Genomic DNA, 20,664 nt, shown 5'->3' with positions numbered 1-20,664 from the left:
ACATAGTCTGTGTTGGCATCTCCTTCTCTCCTTTTGAGGTGATATAGTAAGAGAAATCTTCCTTCTATGTTATTCTGCTTTCTCTTAGTCTTGAACTTTCTAATTACCAATATGACATTACTTTGTGCTGCCATTAAAAGGAGAATAATGAAACCCAATAGTAGGATAGAATAACAACTGGAGATGAGAAGACCCTCTTCAAACCTGTCTGCTCATCTCCGCTCCACTCTTGCTAATGACATGCATCTACAACAGGCACAGATGCTGGGCAGTGGGCTTTGTGCCCTTACTCCTTTTCAAAATAAATGAAAATAAAAATAAAAGCATGTCTGTACTGGCCAAACAATATTTCTAGAATGTATAGATTTCCATTAAAATTTCATGGATTTTTATGGACATAATGCAAAATGCAAAAGAACATTTCACCTTATGAAACATTTAAAATGCAAAAGAACATTTCACCTTATGAAACAACCTCAGAGGACTCAAAGTTGCCCATGATCCCTTATATTACAGTTCTCCTTATTTTTAGGGGATTTAATTCTTCAGGTATAAAGAGAAAGTGACATAGGGGTAAATATAAGCAGATATTTGTCTCTTTGCAGTCTAAAATCCACAGTCTATAGTTACGTTGCTGAAAGAGGCAATATAACTTTGTTTTAAAAAAGGACACGGTATTCTTGTGTCTTAGGGACAGAAGTGAGAGGAAGGTACATGGGCAGGAACTGGGAAGGGCAGATATTATGGGTTTCACTGGGAAAGAGATCAGAACCTGCCTGGACATTGTGTTCTGCATGGAGAAACTTCAGTGGGAGAGGCAGTGGACGTGTTGCTGACAATCTGGATGCCAGAGCGGTGGCAACAGGATTCTACATGAGGTGTGTGGGCTGAACATAGGTAAGGTACGGGTATTGGGAGGGACTACCAGCCAGAAGATAGATTAGATTTGCATGTCTACAAACAGGAGTCATCCACATTGCCTTTGGTTATCTGCAAAGTATAGGATGGAAAAATAGCCCAAGGACAATGAAAGTCTCAATGACCCTAAAGAATCAGCTGATTCACCTAGTTTTCCATTGAAGTCACCCAGTGATCTTTTTTGGTCCATTTCAAAGACTTCCATAATTTTTCCTTGCATTGGCAATCATAAAAACAAGATATTGCTTTCAGATGCTCCACAAAATCCTATTCATCCCTAAATTTCTTCATAGATAACTCTAGAAGTTTTTTTTCTGATCCCCTTGAATGATTGTGATCTTCCCTTTGTACCTTCACAATGCCATTATCTCTCCTTCATGGCAGTATTTCATTTTACCATCAGTGATAATATGTATCTATCTAATTCCCTTTAGTGGTTTCACTGAATTTAATGTGATTCTTATATCCATTCAGCTAGTCCTGATTGGCTCTCTTCAAGGTAAAGATGGTAGCTTCCTACAAAGTAAGAGCTTTATATGGAATCATCTTCCACAGCATTAATATAAATTGAATAACTCCAGACCATGCTTGCTTTAGATCCAGTCTATTCCTAAATCTCTCTCACAAACTAAGAGTGCATAAAAACACTCCCACCATTGGATTTACTGGTGAGTTTGGTGAATTAAGACATCATCTCAAAAAGGCTATCTCAGTACTGAAAACCCCACTGGCCATTAGCTCCCACTAATCGATGAGCATAGAATAGTTTATTAATCTGATAGGCCTCAAAAGAATAGTAAAGAAAAGTAAGGTGTTTTCCCCCATTTCTTTTAAACAGTGAATGAAGAAATAGAGAACACTTGTGGTTGGGGATACATTGTGTCTGCAATGACTGAAGATGAACAGAAGTCCTTCACAGTCATCCTTATGAGAACTTGCTATTCTTTTCTATGATGAAATTAAAAGTTTAGAAAAAATATTTCCATGAAAAGTGTGAATGAAAAATTTTAAAAACATTTTTTAGGGTGCCTCTTATTTTTTGAAGAACAGGTTAGCTCATGATCATCAGCTAATATGTATAGGTTGGTATTATATTGAAATCTTTTTTATGACATTGGATATGTGAACAGATTGAGGGAATTTAAAATACTGCCTTCAAAACTAGAAATGAATGCATTGGGACCCAGAAACAGTTGGCATCCTTGCATAAAAGATACTTGGTACCAATTATTTATGCACTAAATGGGTCTTGAGTTCCAGATTAAATTATCCACAGTTTTGATTCAATTAGGTTTTGATTCAGTGCCTATGTCTTTAATGACAAAGTTATTCCAGGAAAAGTTGAGCCCTGGAAAAGTTTTACCTAGCTAAGATTCCCCCGAAGGGAGGATGTGAGTCACACAGTACTTACATTGGCAAATAAAACCACAGTGCATGTCTGCTCCCTGTGGATTTTAATTTGCAGCAACAATAAACTGCAAGTAATGGGCCTTGGGTTAAATAGTTAAATATAAAGTTCAAATCAGAATTAAGAGATCTTTTCTTGGAAAGGTGAGATAAATGTCATAGGCCAAATGATCTAAGAAGCCTTACAGAAATGCCTTCCCTCTCACATCTAAATAGTCTGATTTTATCTCCCACTTCACATATCTTCATATGAGCCTGTTCACTTTAATTCTTTCAACCCAGGTAGTACTTTGAACTCTTGGCCACAGGGAAAAGGGACGGTAATTATGACCAGGAGAAATTTTTAAGTTATCAAAGTGTGAATTTCCCAGTTAATACCTCCCCTGAGGGTACGCTTACAGTGTTCAAGCTGCTTTTCTCCCTCTTTTATTTGTTCATTAATTTATTCTTTTATTTTTACATCGTTCATGTTTATTCATTCCTTCAGTAAACAAATACTGAGAATCTATGGTGTTTCTTAATATGGATATGATATAGATATTTGGGTCAAAATAGTCCTTTGGAATAATTTTTTGTATGGGATTGTCCAATATATTGCAAAACATTTGTTGTCTCTGGGACATACCCACAAAGCAGGTCTCAATCATAAGCAACCGAACCCTACTTGCCTCTTCCATTTCCAGACATCACAGGAAAAGAACACTGGGTATGACCCACTACCAGAGGATATCAGGATGAATAAAATAAGACTGTGGACCTTAAGAAGTTGGTTGCCTTGTGGTGAAAACAAGTAAGCACATACAGTACAGTGTGATACATGTTATGAAAGGAAAAAAATGCACAATAATGACATTCAGGGATATTCAAAAGGTTTCTCAGAGAAGAAAATGCTTAAGCCAAGTCTTCAAGAACAAGTAAAGATTAACTAGATGAAATAGGCTTCTAGGCATCCAAAGACCATGCCAGTGTTCAGAAAAATGCTTTAGGAGAACTACAAGCAAATTTACCAAGAATATTGCATGGAACTGGAGTTGGTAAGGTAATGACTAATTGCACAGGAGGGTAATTGTAAGGAGGATGTCACAGGCCAGGCTAAAATATTTAGACTTTATTCTTAGGAATATGGGGAAATGGAAGTGACATGATCCTATTTCAGTTTCAGAAAGATCACCATGGAAAGGATGCTAGAATGTTGATTAGAAGAAATAAGATGGGGAACAGAGGAAACCATTTTGAGGATGTTGAAGTAATTCAGAAGAGAAATGAAGGATGTTTCAATGGATTCTAATGGCTACAGTAAGGGCTGCCAACTCCCTCTAGTCAAAGACCACCAGAAACACACCTGTAGTTGACCAACTTGATTTTATTACTTAGCGCAAAATGGAGGAAGCTAAAAGGTATTTCAGTATGAGGGTGTTAGAACACTATTTATCAGATCTGAGCTTTAGTTGGGTAATTTTGAGGAGAGCCTAAGAAAATGGGGATACTCACTATCAAAAAGGACAATTCTATGATGAGGTATATCAATAAATCTCACCTATAGGGATGGCAAGCTAGAGGGAGGATTGGTTAAAAAAAAAAAAAAGTAGCACTCACATTAGCTGGGAGAGGAGGTGTTTGATATTTTGTGGGTTTCAGTGGCCTTGTTTTTGTCTCTTTTTTTATGTTTTATATTGTGTGTAGACCTCATATAGTTGGTTGTGAGGGGAGAGAATCAAGGTAGTTAAATCTCTAGTTTGAGTTTTACTCTTTTTTTGTGAAGAGAGATACTTGATCAAGTTAAACTGAGGAAAAACACTTAATAAAGTAACATGAGGGTGGGAATAATTAATGTAATAATCCTGCAGATGTTGGAGAGCACAATTTTCATGTGTGCATTGCATGTGTTTGTTTGGTCTCTTCTATTAACACCTATCAGCCAAGATAAAGGAAAGTGCAGAACATGTTAGCTCTATAGTATCTATTTTTCTCTTTCCAGTAGCTACCAATTCCCACCGGGAACCCATATGATCCCAGGAAAATTGATTCCATTTCTAGCTCTAATATGAAACATAGAACTGAGTTTAAACTTTTAGGTCCATTCAATTTACCTGGCTAGAGTGATTGGTTCAAAGGTGGTACCTAATCTAGCACTTTATTGTGAATACTGGGACACATATTTGCTTTTCCTTGCTGGATATGAGTGAAGGAGGATTATTCTGAAATTTTAGAACCCTAAGTCTTCCAATGGGGGGAAAAAAATAGGTCACATACCAAGAACTGGGAACAAGAATGACATCATAATTCTCGATAGCACTACTGAAAACCAGAAGGCAGTGGAGCAATGCGTGGCCTAAGGATAAAGCCAGCTCTGAGAAATACAGAGTGAAAAGACAAAAAGAAAGTCAGCCTTACTCACATCATTTGAGCTGCAAGATCAAGCCTCATTTGAAGGCTGATTGACCTTGGACTTTTCCAAGTACCTGTATTTTCCAAATACCCTTTATTACTTAGGGAAATATATGTTAATCATTCTATTCCTTGTAACCTTGTCTCTAGCCTCACCAAAATAAAGAGTGAAGAATGTCTATTTGTAGGTTGACCCAGGGTTATGACTGAGGTGAGATGTGCAACTAGGTCAGGGGAATTAAATGTCTTGGCAAAAGAACGATCAGACTGATCTTTCAGTTATTGACTCCATAGCCACGAATGTACCTTGTTGACCTCCACTAAAATTGTCCTTTTCTCTATCTTAGTTTCCTAGGGCAAAGTCTATTTTTCCATGCTATTCTCTAATCTAATTAAACTCAAATAAAAAAAATCATTTATAAGCATTGCATGATGCTCAATTTTGTAAGAATACAAAAGTCTAGGTTCTTGTTTCTAACATTTGTACTATATAATTAATATTTGTACTATATAATATTTGTACTGTATAATTTAGCACAAATATTATATTCGTACTAAATATAAAGTACTCTGTAAGACACGCACACACACACACACACACACACTATTCATCCATACATTTATTCAACTCTTAAAAGCAAGACAAAGCGAAACATGAAGAAGAGCTCAAATGAATTTTACAGATGGCAAGTGCAATAGGATTTGAGAGGAAGTAGAAGGCAATCTGTGCTTTTCAGCTAATGTGGGGTGATTAGCGGAAATTCCCCAGGGCTCTCTCATCTCTATTTTAATCCTTAGCATTAGAAAGGGCAGCAGGCTTACTGTTTCCGATGTGAGTGATGAGGGATCTTTTTATGAGCTCTGTGACCTTGAGAAAGTCACTTAACCCCTCTGAGCATCATCTTTTTTATTTTAAACCTGTTGATAATAGTTTAAGTCCCTACTTCTTTCTCAGGATTGTTTTAGAGAAGCAAAGTCATAATGGGAAACAAAGGATGTCAAAATACCTTATAAACTGGGAAGAACCAAAGAAATATAGGCAATAATAATGATTAATGGTGGAATGGTGGCCCTAGGCAGACTCAGAGCTACCAACTTTCCAGTTCTTTGGTTTTTTGTTTTGTTTTGTTTTTGTTAAAAACTTAAATAATGAATGGTAGAAATTTTAGAAGATGTAAAAGAACAGTGACAAAGCTGTAAAGAGGAAACTGTTATGCACATCATAGCATGTATACCTCTGAAGATCCTATTGTCTCCATTTGAAGGAGTCCCATTGGGCAATTATGTTTAATTTTAGGAAGTGCTTATTTGGCTACATTTTACCTACAAATGTAAAACTGAGATCAAAAGACAGATGTAAAATAAAACTGGCTGTTACTATTTGGGACCTGATAAAAATCCCATTCCAGTGAAGTTTTCTGTGTGGTTCTGCTCTTGTAAACTTTACAAATAAACTTCTTCACATCATATACTAAGTAAATGAGGTACAAAGTCCCAACACAAGCAAAGATCCTAACCTATAAACACACTTGATACAAAGCAATAAAAAGGGGAAATTGTAACCATGAGATCCTTAAAGATCCTGCCCCAGCTCTCTTCCTCATTCTCCTTTCACTTAAACCAGGATCATTTCTGTCAGTCTTTTTCCTTTTTTTCAGAACTCCATTTCTCATTCTTTTCTCTTGCTCTCTTCTTTGGTCCTTTGTCCTCTTGTCCATTCCTGACCCGCTTACAGTAGAGGGCAACTGTAAAGCCCTCAACATCCCCTTTGCAGAGCTCTCATTTATGGTGTGCTTAAAGCAGGAGGGTTTTCTAGGCAGAATTCCTTCCATCTAAGAACCAGTATGGGCCACTCTTACGGGGTTTATAGGGCTAGTGCTGTGTATCATAAGTGAGGTATAGAAGAAAAATCCATGTTCTGGACACAGAAGTACACACAAGAGTTCTGGTTTTTTAGGGATTTCAGAACAACAACAACAACAAAAACTCAGAAAGAGAGGGTCATTAATAATTGCAAGGCAACATAAGCTCCAGTTCTCTTTACTTCTAGAGGTAACCAAGCATCTATAATCAGGGTCATAACAAAGAAATTCCTGGGGCGAATTGTATATCCATTTATTCATATTAGCCTGGTAGAGATTTCTCAGTGGGCTCAGTGCGTAGAGATACATTTTAGCTTTATTTATCACTCCTTAAAATGTCTTAGAAAATTTAGATGCAGTTAAAGTAATTAGAGTAAAAATCAGCCAGTGCTCAAAGCTATAGAAAGCAAAGCCCATATTGTCTAGTTTAAGTGGGAGAGGAATGTATTAAGATGTTGGATATCTTATCAGTCTGAAAGAGGGCCTTCTCATCAGGCTTACAGGTTACATGGCCTGCAATAATTAGGCTACTGTGCTTTCCAGTGAAGGCTCTACACCTCCTGCTTTCTGGTTGAAGAAAGGAATCTTGGACTTTTTGCATTGTCAACTGGTTATGGGACTCAACTGCTAGTGCTTTCATCCTAGCTGCCTTTGAAACCTGGATGCAAGGGGTGCCTGGCTGACTCAGTTGGTAGAGCATCTGACCCTTAATCTGGAGGTTGTGAGTTTGAGCCTCACGCTGGATGTAGACATTACCTTAAAAAAAAAAAAAATCCACATGACTTTTTCTAAAACTTTATTTTCATTTCTTTACTTTTTAGAAAAAGTTTATAATTTGTGATAGAGATTCCCAGAAAGTTGCAAAAATAGCTCAGAAAGGTCCCTTGTACCTTTCACCCAGTTTCCCATAATAGTTACATTTTATGTAATAGCACAAATTCAAAATAAGGAAATCGATATTGGTACAATCCATAGAACTTATCTAGATTTTTCCAGTTTTACATGAACTTAATTGTGTATATGTGCCTGCATGTCAGTGTGTACAGGTCTATGCAAATATATGGGTTCAAGTAACTACCACCACCATCCAGATATGAAATTGGTCCATTGTCTCCTTTCTGCTACCCTTTTATAGTTAATACCTACTTCCTCCTGTCCCTGACCACTGACAATCTTTAATCTATCTCCGTCTCTATACTTTAGTCATTTCAACAATGTTACATAAATGGAGTCATATCTGATCTTCTGAGATTTGCATTTTTCACTTACCATATTGCCTTTCAGATCCATTCAGGTTATTAAGTGTTATCAATAGTTAGTTCCTTTTCATTGTCAAATAGTATTCCCTCAAGGTACAGATAAGACATAGCTTATTTAACTTATTTAACTGTTAACTGTTAACTTATTTAACTTATAACTTATTTAACTTATAACTTATTTAACTGTTCACCTATTGAAAAACATTCTGGTTGCTTTAGTTTGAGGATATTATAAATAAGGTGGGTATGAATATTCTAATACAGATTCTCTGACCAACTTTTAAACTGATATCTTCCTCAGGTGAGTTGGCTTGGTAAGCCCAGGCCAGAGTTTGTGCTCCAGCTTCTCCATAGATCATTTTTTATCATCAGTAGCCCCTACAGGTCATTTTCAGTACAATTTCTAAAATTTGCAAAGTAGACAGTAGTATATAATAAACATAGATGTCCATCACTAAGCTTCAGTGGTTATCAGGAGGCTATCATTATTTCCATCCCTACCTATGTCTGCTCTTCCTACCAACACTTGATTATTTTGAAACAAATCCCAGATAATGTCATTTTATCTGTGAATAGTCTTTTATTGTGTTATGTTAGTCATCATACAATACATCATTCATTTTTGATGTCATGTTCCATGATTCATTATTTGCATATAACACCCAGTGTTCCATGCAATCGGTGCCCTCCTTAATGCACATCACCAAGCTCACCTATTCCCCCATCTCCTCCCCTCTAAAACTCTCTGTTTGTTTCCTGGAATCCATAGTCTCTCATGGCTCATCTCCTACTTTGATTTCTCCCCCTTCATTTTTCCCTTCTCCAAATGTCCTCCATGCTATTCCTTATGTTCCACAAATACGTGAAACCATATGATAATTGACTTTCTCTGACTTATTTCATTTAGCATAATCTCCGCTAGTCCCATCCAAGTTTATGTAAAGGTTGAGTATTCATCATTTTTGATGGCTAAGTAATATTCCATTATGTATATGGACCACATCTTCTTTATCCACTCATCAGTTGAAGAGAATCTTGGCTCTTTCCACATTTTGGCTATTGTGGACATTGCTGCTATGAACATTGGGATGCATATAGCCCTTCTTTTCACTACATCTGTATCTTTGGGGTAAATCCCCAGTGGTGTAATTGCTGGGTCATAGGTAGCTCTACTTTTAATGTCTTAAGGAACCTCAACACTCTTTTCCAAAGTAGCTGCACCAATTTGCATTCCCACAGTGTAAAAGGGTTCCCCTTTCTCCACAACTTCTCTAACATTTGTGGTTTCTTGTCTTGTTGATTTTTGCCACTCTAACTGGTGTAAGGTGGTATCTCAGTGTGGTTTTGATTTGAATTTCCCTGATGACTAATGATGATGAATATTTTTTCAAGTGTCTGCTAGCCTTTTGTATGTCTTCTTTGGAAAAGTGTCTCTTCATGTCTTCTGTGCATTTTTTGACTTGATTATCTGTTTTTTTTGGATGTTGAGTTTGAGAAGTTCTTTATAGATCTTGGATACCAGCCAAATGAAATTCTATAGTGTCATTTGCAAATATCTTCTCTAATTCTGTGGGTTGTCTCCTTGTTTTGTTGACTGTTTACTTTGCTGTGCAGAAGCTTTTGATCTTGATGAAGTCTCAAAAGTTCATTTTCACTTTTGTTTCCCTTGCCTTTGGAGACGTGTCTTGAAAGAAGTTGTTGTGGCTGATATCAAAGAGGTTACTGCCTATGCTCTCCTTTAGGATTTTGATGGGTTCCTGTCTCACATTGAGGTCATTCATCCATTTCGAGTTTATCTTTGTGTGTGGTGTAAGAGAATGGTCCAGTTTCATTCTTCTGTTTATAGCTGTCAAATTTCCCCAGCACCATTTATTGAAGAGACTGTCTTTTTTCCATTGGATATTTTTTCTTGCTTTGTCAAAGATTATTTGACCATAAAGTTGAGAGTCCATATCTAGGCTCTCTACTGTGTTCCATTGGCTTATGTGTCTGTTTGTGTGCCAGTACCATGCTGACTTGGTGATCACAGCTTTGTAGTAAAGCTTGAAATCAGGCAACAAGATGCCCCCAGCTTTGTTTTTTTCTTTTTCAACATTTCCTTGGCAATTCAGGGTGTTTTCTTGTTCCATACAAATTTTAGTATTCTTTATTCCAGCACTTGGAAAAATGCCTGTAGAATCTTGATTGGGATGGAATTGAAAGTATAGATTGCTCTGGACAGTATAGACATTTTTAACATTTATTCTTCAATCCATGAGCATGGAATGCTTTTCCGTATTTTTGTGTCTTCTTCCATTTCTTTCATGAGTATTTTGTAGTTCTTACAGTATAGATTCTTTAACTCTGGTTAGGTTTATTCCAAGGTATCTTATGGGTTTTGGTGCTATTGTAAATGGAATTGATTCTGTAATTTCTTTTTCTACAGTTTCATTGTTAGTGTATAAGAAAGCAACTGATTTCTGTGCATCGATTCTTTCTCCTGCCACATTACTGAATTGCTGTACAAGTTCTAGTAATTTGGGGGTGGAGAGTTTTGCATTTTCCACTTAGAGTATCAGGTCATCTGTGAAGAGAGAGAGTTTGACTTTTTTTTTTTTTTTTGCCAATTTGAATACCTTTTATTTCTTTTTGTTGTCTGATTACTGTTGCTAGGACTTCTAGTACTATATTGAATAAGAGTGGTGAGAGTGGGCATCCTTGTCATGTTCCTGATCTCAATGGGGAGACTTTCAGCTTTTCCCCATTGAGAATGATATTCACTGTCGGTTCTTCATAGATGGATTTTATGAAGTTGAGGAATGTTCTCTCTATCCCTAAACGCTGAAGAGTTTTAATCAGGAAAGGATGCTGTATTTTGTCAAATCCTTTTTCTGCATCAATTGAGAAGACCATAACATTCTTATCTCTTCTCTTATCTATGTGGTCTATCACATCAGTTGATTTGTGAATGTTGAACCACCCTTGCATCCCAGGGATAAATCCCACCTGGTCATGATGGATAATCCTTTTAATGTATCTGTGAATATTTTAATACATACTTCCAAAAATCAAAAGAAAATAACAGAAATGCCATTATCCCAATGTCTTACTGTGGGTTCCTCCAAAAGCTGATACTGAAACAAAGGCTTGGAGGGAAACAGTCTATTTCAGAGGGAAGACAGCAATAGGAAAGTGAGAGAGAGAAGGGAAGTTTGTAAGTTAGATGTGGGCAGAAGGCTGCTCTGGAAAGCATGAACTCCTGAGCATTTGCAGGCAGCCACATGAGCCACATTTAGCAGACAGAGAACGTACTCAGGCAAAGACATGTAGGTGCTGCTGGCTGAATTCTGTGTAGCATACACTGAGGTTGTAGGGGTGAGGGACTATGGAGCCTGAGAACTAACCGCATATCCTAAAAACAATGAACAAGTAACGAGTCAGTGCCCACATTTTCCCTAGTGTCTCATAATATTTTACAGTTTATGTGTCCAAATCATGATCCAAATAAAGTCTGAAGAGCGAAATTCTTTTGTATGTGTTTAAGTCTCTTTCCTCCAACTTTTAATTTGAAATCATTAAATGTGTAACAAATTTGGAAGAATTTTACTGTGAACAACTATATATCCATCAAGATTATAGCATCCACATTTTTAATATACTTTCTTTATCACTTATCTACCATCTATTCACCTTTTTCCCCAAATAATATTTCTTGACGTATTTTGTAGTAAATTGTAGGTATCAATTAACATTTAAACACTTCAGCATAAACATTATTGCTTAATTTCATACTGTTTATTGGGATCTGAGTAAATTTTACAAATGCACAAGTGTTGTTTACAATGTTCTCTTGCTTCTAACGTCTGTAGGATCTATAGTGATAATTACTTAAAACATTCTTTTAAGTTTTAATTTTAATTACAGGTACTTAACATGCAATGTTATATCAGTTTCAGGTATACAATAGAGTAATTCCACACTTCCGTACATCACCCAGTGCTCATCATAAGCTCTCCTTAATCCCCATCACCTATTACATCCTCTCCCATTTCTCTTCCCTCTGGTAACCATCAGTTTGTTTTCTATAGTTAAAAGTATCTTTCTTGATTTGTCTCTCTTGTTCTTTTTTCCTTTTCCTTGTTAGTTTAGTTTCTTAAATTCCATGTATGAATGGAATCATATGGTATTTATCTTTCTCTGACTGATACATTTCACTTAGCATTGTACTCTCTAGCTCCGACCATGTCATTGTAAATTGTAAGATTTTATTCTTTTTTTATGAGTGAATAATAGTCCATTATAATATATTTACCACTTCTTCTTTATCTATTCATCAATTGTGGACATTTGGGCTCCTGCCATATCTTGGGTATTGTAAATAATGCTGCTATAAACATAGGGGTGCATGTATCCCTTTGAATTAAGGTTCTTGTGTTCTTTAGGTAAATACCTGCTAGAGCAATTTCTGGATCATAAAGTAGTTGTATTTTTAACTTGTTGAGGAACCTCCATACTGTTTTCCACAATGGCTGTACCAGTCCGCATTTCCACCAACAGTGCAAGAGGGTTCACTTTTTCACATTCTCACCAATATTTGTTGTTTCCTATGTTAACTTCAGCCATTCTGACAGGTATGAGGGGATACCTCATTAGAGTTTTGATTTGAATTTCTGATGATAAGTGATGATAAGCACCTTTTCATGTGTCTGTTGTCCATCTGTCTGCCTTTTTTGGAGAAATGTCTGTTTTAGGATTCTGCCTTTTTTTTTTTTTGGCCTATATATATATATATATTTAATTTAATTTATTTTCAGTGTAACAGATTTCATTGTTTATGCACCACACCCAGTACTCCATGCAATATGTGCCCTCCATAATACCCACTCCCAGGCTCCCCCAACCTCCCACCCCCCTCCCCTTCAAAACCCTCAGATTGTTTTTCAGAGCCTATAGTCTCTCATGGTTCATCTCCCCCTCCAATTTCCCTCAACTCCCTTCTCCTCTCCCTCTCCCCATGTCCTCCATGTTATTTCTTATGCTCCACAAATAAGTGAAACCATATGATAAATGACTCTCTCTGCTTGACTTATTTCACTCAGGATAATCTCTTCCAGTCCCATCCATGTTGATACAAAAGTTGAGTATTCATCCTTTTTTGATGGAGGCATAATACTCCATAGTGTATATGGACCACATCTTCCTTATCCATTCGTCCCTTGAAGGGTATCTTGGTTCTTTCCACAGTTTGGTGACCGTGGCTATTGCTGCTATGAACATTGGGGTACAGATGGCCCTTCTTTTCACTACATCTGTATCTTTGGGGTAAATACCCAGTAGTGCAATTGTAGGGTCATAGGGAAGCTTTATTTTTAATTTCTTAAGGAATCTACACACCATTCTCCAAATTGGCTGCACCAACTTGCATTCCCACCAACAGCGTAAGAGGGTTCCCTTTTCTCCACATCCTCTCCAACACACATTGTTTCCTGTCTTGCTAATTTTGGCCATTCTAACTGGTGTAAGGTGGTATCTCAATGTGGTTTTAATTTGAATCTCCCTGATGGCTAGTGAGAGCTCACAGCCTTCCCGCTGAGATCAGGAACACGACAAGGATGCCCACTCTCACCACTCTTTTTCAACATAGTATTAGAAGTCCTAGCAACAGCAATCAGAAAACAAAGAGAAATAAAAGGTATCCAAATTGGCAATGAAGAAGTCAGACTCTCTCTCTTTGCAGATGACACAATACTTTATATGGAAAACCCAAAAGACTCCACCCCCAAAGTATTAGAACTCATACAGCAATTCAGTAATGTATCAGGATTCAAAATCAGTGCACAGAAATCAGTTGCTTTTTTATACACTAACAATGAAAATACAGAAAGGGAAATTAGAGAATCAATTCCATTTATTATAGCACCAAGAACCATAAGATACCTGGGAATAAACCTAACCAAAGAAGTAAAGGATCTATACTAGAGGAACTACAGAACACTCATGAAAGAAACTGAAGAAGACACAAAAAGATGGAAGACCATTCCATGCTCTTGGATCGGAAGAATAAACATTGTTAAAATACTGCCTAGAGCAATCTATACTTTTAATGCCATTCCGATCAAAATTCCACCGGTATTTTTCAAAGAGCTGGAGCAAATAATCCTAAAATTTGTATGGAATCAAAAGAGACCCTGAATTGCTAAGGAAATGTTGAAAAAGAAAAACAAAACTGGGGGCATCACGTTACCTGATTTCAAGCTTTACTACAAAGCTGTGATCACCAAGACAGCATGGTACTGGCAAGAAAACTGACACATAGACCAGTGGAACAGAGTAGAGAGCCCAGATATGAACTCTTAACTCTATAGTCAAATAATCTTTGACAAAGCAGGAAAAAATATACAGTGGAAAAAAGTCTCTTCAATAAACGGTGCTGGGAAAATTAGACAGCTATATGTAGAAGAATGAAACTCGACCATTCTCTTACACTGTACACAAAGATAAACTTGAAATGGATAAAAGACCTCAACGTGAGACAGGAATCCATAAGAATCATAGAGGAGAACAGAGTCAGTAACCTCTTCAATATCAGCCACAGCAACTTCTTTCAAAATATGTCTCCAAAGGCAAAGGAAACAAAAGTGAAAATGAACTTTTGGGACTTCATCAAGATCAAAAGCTTCTGCACAGCAAAGGAAGCAGTCAACAAAACAAAGAGGCAACCCACGGAATGGGAGAAGATAGTTGCAAATGATAAAAGGCTCATATCCAGGATCTATAAAGAACTTCTCAAACTCAACACACACAAAACAGATAATCATGTCAAAAAATGGGCAGAAGACATGAACAGACAGTTCTCCAATGAAGACATACAAATGGCCATCAGACACATGAAAAAATGTTCATCATCACTGCCTATTTTTTTTAAATTGGATTATTTGTTCTTTAGGTTTTGAGTTGCACCAGCTCTTTATATATTTTGCATATCAACCCTTTATCAGATATATCCTTTATGGGACATCTTTTCCCATTCAATAGGTTGCCTTTTAGTTTTGTTGTTTATTTTCGCTGTGCAGAAGCGTGTTATTTTGATGTAGTGGCAATAGTATATTTTTGCTTTTATTTCCCGTGCCTCAGGAGACATATCTAAAAGAAGCTGCTACAGCCGATGTCAAAAAAATTACTGTCTGTGTCCTCTTCTAAGATTTTTATGGTTTCAGGTCTCACATTTTGTTCTTTAATCCACTTTGAGTTTATTTTTGTGTATGGTAAGAGAAGATAGTCCAGTTTCATTCTTTTGTGTGTTGCTGTCCAGTTTGCCAACAACATTCGTTGAAGAGACTTTTTCCCATTTTATATTCATTTCTCTTTTGCCGAAGATTAATTAACCATATAATTGTGGGTTTATTTGTGGATTTTCTATTCTGTTCCATTGATCTATGTGTCTATTTTTGTGCCAATACCATACTGTTTTGCCATATACCATATGCCAAATGCCATATATTTGCCATATACCATTACTATAGCTTTGTAATATAACTTGAATTCTGGAGTTGTGATGCCTCCAGCTTTGCTTTTCTTTTTCAATGTGATCACTGTTTTTTTTTTTTTAAATTCCTGATACTAGTTATTGAAGTTCTTTTTGAGAGACAACTACCTATGGGTCTCTTCACATTTCTGCACATTTTGTGAGCTCAATCACTGACAACTTTGTCATCAACTGTCTCCTCAAGGACATTGTTCCAGCAGAGAGCCTTGGTATATCGTGATAGTGCCTTCCTTCTGAGCAGAGGATAGGTTTGTTTATTGTACAGTGTAATAAAGATAATTTTTACCTCAGGGGTAAAAGACAGGCAGGATTGTTTGCAGTCTATTTTAAAATGTTAAGTTTCCATGTTTGGAGTTCCTTTGTTGGTGTGCCAACTCACTACATTTGCAACATCTACTCAGGCCACTGTGTGTCATTCTTGAGGGCCTTCGGGGCCGAAAGAAAGTGATGCAAATATAAGCTTATGCTGCTTGTTCCACCATGAGTAATAAAGTCCTATCTCTGACTCAGGAATCTCTGTTGGTTGACCAGCATCCATGAAACTGGCAGGCTAACTTGTTAGCTTTGCAAATAGGGTACAATCTCAAACCCTCAAAATTCTTGACAGTTCCCAATTTTCATTTTTTTCTTGACAACTAACTCTAGCAAGGAGTTTATGAATCTTGTTGATCTTTCCAAAGAACAACTTTCAGCTTTGTTGATCTTTCCAAAGAACAACTTCAGCTTTCTTTCCAAAGAACAACTTTCAGCTTTGTTGATCTTTCCAAAGAACAACTTCAGCTTTCTTTCCAAAGAACTTAGCTTAGTTAGCTGATTTTCTCTATTATTTTTTTATATTCAATTGATTGATTTTTGCATTTTATTTTTTTCCTCCTACTGCCCACTTTGAATTTACTTTGCTCTTTTTCTAGATGCTTAGTGTGGAAGCTTAGGTCATTGAGTTTTTTTTCTCTCTACTTCTTTACTAATATAAGTATTTAAAGCCATAAATTTCTGTATATAAGTGCTGCTTTAGCTTCATCATAAAAATGTTGATATGTTAAATTTTTATTTTCATTCAGCATGAAATGCTATCTAACTCCCTTTGTGATTCCAGTCCTTTTAAATTTATCAAGGCTTGTTTTAAGATCTACTATGTAGTCTATCTTGTTGAATGGACCACGTACACTTGGAAAGAATGTGTGTTCTCCAGTCATTGGATATAGGGACCTATAAACATCAGTGAAGTATTTGTCAGGTTCTGTAGGGAAACGGAGCCAATAGGACAGAAATATATCTATCTATCTATACACACACACACACACACACGTATATGTATTTATATATAATACACACATATATGTATATGTATATACAATATAAATTATATATACACATATATAATTTATATATATAATTTATATTATATTTTATTTTTATTATATATGTAAATATATATTATATTATATACACAATACAATATATATTATTTATGTATTATTATTGTATATATGTACTTATTATTATAAGAAATTGGCCAGCATGATTACTGAGGATGATAACTCCCAACATCTGCAACTGGCAAGATAGAGACCCAGGAAAGTGAATGGTGATCAATACAAACCTTGTTTTATGTGTGTTTCTGTTTGAAGACACTTTCTTTAAGTATATTGTTGATTCATTAACATTGAACTTGTGGCTAATAACACAACTCATGCTTGAACAAAGCTTATTTAACAGATGCATTGTCTCCATAAAGTATATTACAGCATTGGACTTAGGAATACTAGACTAAGTTTGAGGGCCATTTCCAAGAGTGAAATCATCAAGAAAACCATACAAATGCAAAAAAACATGGCACTAAATAGACCAGGAAAAGGTACCTTTTTGCATGACAGCTGAAACAAGGAGGCAGAGCATTGTCTTGTATGAACTCAGCTGGAAACATACTGGGAGTGTGTGCAACTAGGCAACTTAAGTTTTTTATTGTTCTGCATATGTTCCTGAATGACTGTGAAAGCACTATGATAATTGACTTTGGAGTTACAAATGAATTTTAGGAAGGGGGAAAATTCACAAATATGGAATCTGTGAATATATGTGTGTATTATTTTATTGGATTTTTATTGCATTTTGCAGACACTGTTTTTTACAAACTGAAGGTTTGTGGCAACCATGCTGGTCTATCAGCACCATTTTTTTTCCCCCAACAGCATTTGCTCATTTTGTGTCTCAGTGTCACATTTTGGTAGTTCTTGCAATATTGCAAACTTTATTATTATTGTTACTATTATGCTTGTTATGGTGATATGTAATCAGTGATATTTAATGTCTTATTATTTAAGAAATACATGGTTTCACTTATTTGTGGAGCATAACAAATAACATGGAGGACATGGGGAGATGGAGAGGAGAAGGGAGTTGAGGGAAATTTGAAGGGGAGGTGAACCATGAGAGACTATGGACTCTGAAAAACAACCTGAGGGTTTTGAAGGGGTAGGGGGTGGGAGGTTGGGGGAGCCAGGTGGTGGGTATTAAGGAAGGCACGTATTATATGGAGCACTGGGTGTGGTGCAAAAACAATGAATACTATTATGCTGAAAAGAAATTTTAAAAAAATGGAATAAAAGAAATACATATCAAATGGCTATAGCTGCCATAGATAGTGATTCCACCTGTGGATCTGGGCAAAATAAATTAAAAATTTTCTGGAGAAGATTCACCATTTCAGATGCCATGAACATTTATGATTCATGGAAAGAGGTTAAAATAGCAACATTAACAGGAATTTAGAAGTTAATCCTATCCCTCATGGATGACTATGAGGGGTTCAAGAGTTCATTGGGGAAAGTACATGCAGATGTGGTGGAAATAGCATGTCAACTAGAATTAGAAGTGGAGCCTGAAGATGGGACTGATTTGCTACCATCTCATGGTCAAACTTGATGGGCTGAGGAGCTGCTTTTCATGGATGAGCAAAGAGTTGTGTCTTGAGATGGAATATACTCCTGGTGAAGATGCTATGGAGACTGTTCAAATGACAACAGAAGATTTAGAATATTTTATAAATTTAGTTGATAAAGCAGTGGCAGGGTTTGAGAGGATTGACTTCAGTTTCTAAAGAGGTTCTACTGTGGGTAAAATGCTTTCAAATAGCACTGCCTGCTACAAAGAAATCATTCAAGAAAGGATGAGTAAATAGAATTGGCAAACTTCACTGTTGACTTGTTTTAAGAAATTGCCATAGATAGGGGCACCTGGGTGGCTCAGTGGGCTAAGGCCTCTGTGTTTGGCTCAGGTCATGATCCCAGGGTCATGGGATCGAGTCCCGCATCAGGCTCTCTCCTCAGCAGAGAGCCTGCTTCCCCCTCTCTCTCTCTGCCTGCCTCACTGCCTACTTGTGATCTCTTTGTGTCAAATAAATAAAATCTTAAAAAAAAAAAAAAAAGAAAAATTGCCATAGATATCCTCACTTTCAGTAACCACCACCCTGATCAGTCAGCAGCCATCAAGACTGAGGAAAGACCATTAACCAGCAAAAAGATTGTGATTTGTTGAAAGATCAGATGAAGCTTAGTATTTTTTAGCAATAACATATTTGAATTTTCTATTTCATTTGATTTTTTAATTTTTATTTTTTAAAGAGCTATTTATTTATTTATTTGACAGAGAGAGCGAGCACAAGCAGGCAGAGTAGCAGCAGAAGGAGAGGGAGAAGCAGATTCCCGGCTGAGCAAGGAGCCAGATGTGAGGCTTGATCCCAGGACTCTGGGATCATGACCTGAGCTGAAGGCAGTCACCCAACCTACTGAGCCAACCAGGCATCTTTTTTTTTTTTTTTTTTAAATTTTTAAAGGAAATTCTATGCCCAACAAGGGGCTCGAACTCATGACCTTGAGATCAAGAATTGTATGCTTTTGGCGCCTGGGTGGCTCAGTGGGTTAAAGCCTCTGCCTTTGGCTCAGGACATATCTCAGGGTTCTGGGATCGAGCCCCACATTGGGCTCTCTACTTAGCCGGGAGTCTGCTTCCCCCACTCTCTCTGCCTGCCTCTCTGCCTACTTGTGATATCTCTCTCTGTCAAATAAATAAATAAAAATCTAAAAAAAAAAAAAAAGAATTGTATGCTTTACCACCTGAGCTACTCAGGCACTCCAATAAAGTATTTTTTAAATTAAGGTATGTACATAGTTTCGCTTTTTTGGACATAATTTCATACTTAATAGACTGCCATATAGTGTAAAAATAACTTTTATATGGTCTTGGAAACCAAAAGAAATTTTCGACTCACTTTATTGTGATATTTGCTTTATTACAATAGTCTAGAAGTGCAGTATCTCTGAGGTATGCATGTAATGGAGATTGACTTTATTTCATCAAGTGATGTCCATTTCTCATGTTCTTCCTTCTGCCTTGAAATTGTGAGTTTCTGTCTGCAACATGCCCCTCAGGCTAAAGAACTTTCTTTAGAATTTCTGATTGGGGCAATTCTCATGGCTACTATTTCTTTTAATATTTGTTTCTCTGAAAATATCTTCATTTGCCTTCAATATTGTGGAAGATTTTCTGGGTTGACAGTTTATTTCTTTTGCTCTTTAAAGGTATTGATCTATGGTCATCTTCACAATTCCTGTGTGAACTCCATAATGTTTTAAATCATTCTTGTTTTATGTAGTATTCCATTTTTCTCTAAATACTTTCAGATTTCTCTTTATCTTTGGTTTTCAACAATTTGATTATGATGTTTCTAGGCAGTTATTTTTGTATTTATTCTTCCGGGGGTTTGCTGAGCTTCTTGGATTTGTAAATTCATGTCTCTCAGGATGTTGGCCTTCCTCAAATGTTTGTTGATTCTTGCTTTTGTGCTCATCTGTGTATTTGAGATTCTTTTCTTTTTTTTCTTCTTTCTTTCTTTCCTTTGTCCTTTTTTCTTCTTCTTCTTTTTGGGAGGAGGCTTGTTGCACACAATTTCTGGGGGAAGGATTAAGACACATGACTACTACCTGAATACCTGTCTTTTCTTTAGATGTATGAGGAAGGAGTGGGGCATGCAGCTGAACGGGAAGTGCTAGAAGCTGGTGTTGTGGGTTTAAGAGCTTCCTGATTTCTTCCAGGTTTCACCAGCTACCAAGACTCTGGCCTATCTATTAAACTGAAGGTCCTGTATATTCTACTTATGGATAGATACCCCTGTTGCCATCATGGGATGGGGCCTGGGGAACTTCATTGGCTCACCTGCTTCTGCTGTGAGACTCTAATTATTTTGTGGTTTAGTGTGGACTCCTTCCGCTTCCTATGGTTACCTCTAGATGTGCAACACTTTTGG

The sequence above is a fragment of the Lontra canadensis genome, unplaced genomic scaffold (assembly GCF_010015895.1).
Source record: "Lontra canadensis isolate GAN:19392208 unplaced genomic scaffold, GSC_riverotter_1.0 scaffold14, whole genome shotgun sequence".
Classification (NCBI taxonomy): Eukaryota; Metazoa; Chordata; class Mammalia; order Carnivora; family Mustelidae; genus Lontra; species Lontra canadensis.
Note: the sequence above shows the minus strand (reverse complement) of the source record.